The following is a 2,070-nucleotide window of genomic DNA, read 5'->3' on the forward strand; positions in this document are numbered from 1 at the left end:
AAGATGGACTTGGTACTATTGCCTATAAGGCAAAAGGATTTCGGATTGTGCATGAGCCAAGAAAGGCCAAATGTATATCCTTATCCTTTCAAAGACTTCTCAAAGGTTACTTATGTCTGTGGGGATGGTTGGTTGAATGACTAAGTACCTAGGGGAGCTGTTTGGTGCAGGAGTGAAGATAAGGACCTTAAGTAAGATCATTGAGTGATCGTGGTCCAGCTGTCAAGCAAGAGCAATTCGAGTCAATGGAGGACCGATGAGCTAATAAGCTCCGTAGATGTGGCAAAGGTATGATCTAGCATTTACTTATAGATCTAGATAGAATGGTTTAGGGGAATGGAACCTCAGAATCGTATGACTTGGTTTGGGTTTGGGATTGACCTTTAAGCTAATTGGTAGTTGAGTAAAATGACCAAAGCTAAGGTGATTCGACCAGACAAGTGTTAGATTGGTTTTAGACCAATGGTTAATTAGAGAATAATCCGCTGCGTATCTGCTGAAAGGATCTAGGCTATAAAGGACTAGGAAAGTCTTTAGCTAAGATCTAAGTTAGCCCTCGCCTTTAGGCGATATTATAATTAAAGGGCGAAAATTAAGAGGTTCGGCCAGGAAGTGGACCGAGCGACGTAAGGCTTCGACCGCGGCCTAGTCGGCTGGATCGGGGTGTTATAATCCTAACCATCGAAAGTTTGTAGGGCCTAAATTTGAATGATGCTTCGCAGCCTAAGGCCATGGCGATCCGCCGTCGAGTTATCCATGATCATCAGACAACGGCCAGAGCCCGCGCGACCTTTTTACTAATAAATAAATGCATCCCTTCCAAAGTCGGGTTTTGTTGCACGTATTAGCTCTAGAATTACTACGGTTATCCGAGTAGTAGTTACCATCAAACAACTATAACTGATTTAATGAGCCATTCGCAGTTTCACATCTGAATTCGTTCATACTTACACATGCATGGCTTAATCTTTGAGACAAGCATATGACTACTGGCAGGATCAACCAGGTAGCATTCATAAATCACGGCAAGCCCTGGTCATGTTCCCGCAAACACATGGAAAGAGGGAACAGACGAAGACTTGACCGTCATCTTTTGTCCGGAGACAAACGTGCTTAGCAGGACAGAATTTCTTCGAGTCACCGCCATAATCTTTCCGCAACCGAGATCCCAGCAAACAGCTTGTTCACCTTGGCGAACAATGCATAAATTATGCAAACGCAAGGATCACAAGTGCCGGCTTATGTGTTCACGACTTCCCCAATGAAGGAGATGCCGCGAACAATATTTTAAGCAAAGCTTAACAATTCCTTCTAGATAGGTACGCAACACAGGCCCCTGATCAGTTCAACAAGCATAGCTATGCTAGTGAAGAAACTGAGAAGGATAGTTGGTCTGTAGTTGGGTGCGCGAGCACAGAGCCTACAAACACTAGCTATCCAATCACCACTCATACGCCGCACGTTCATTGCCCCGCTAACATCAATCTTTCCAACCACTCTCAGATGTAATCAAAAGAGCAGCTGGAAGACGGATGAAACCAGGCCAAGACCACACAAGCGCGAAAATTTGATTTTAGGGGCAAAATGGTCCACCGGAAAAGTCGCCGGAAAGTCACCGGAAAAGTCGCCGGAGACAGTCCGGCCATCGGACCTCAACCCAAGCATCATCGTGCTGCACCAAGCACTCGGACATTACCCACACCCATTCGGACTCCCACCCTCCTGGTAGGCACAGAGGAGTGCCTACCCCTTATATAGACAAAACACTTTTTTTCAGCATGTCACCAGTAGACATTGGTTGTGTTCCGGGAGTATTTTTAATGTAAAAAAAAAATACTTCGAATTTGAATCTGATTTTTTGCATGCTTCATAAGGATGGTTAAAGCTATTTTCTGGTAAATTTTCATAATTTTCTTTGCTTCTAACCATGTCTTTTGCATGCTACAAGGTTCGGAGTTTTGTTGTCTTCACGGATGTCTATAGCAACTTTTGATCAACACTTGACATCCTAAACTCATTGTTGACATATTTTTGATGTTTCCTTTCAGAAAACTTTCTTCAAAAATATTA

Source organism: Brassica napus, unplaced genomic scaffold (assembly GCF_020379485.1).
Source record: "Brassica napus cultivar Da-Ae unplaced genomic scaffold, Da-Ae ScsIHWf_1954;HRSCAF=2602, whole genome shotgun sequence".
Classification (NCBI taxonomy): domain Eukaryota; kingdom Viridiplantae; phylum Streptophyta; class Magnoliopsida; order Brassicales; family Brassicaceae; genus Brassica; species Brassica napus.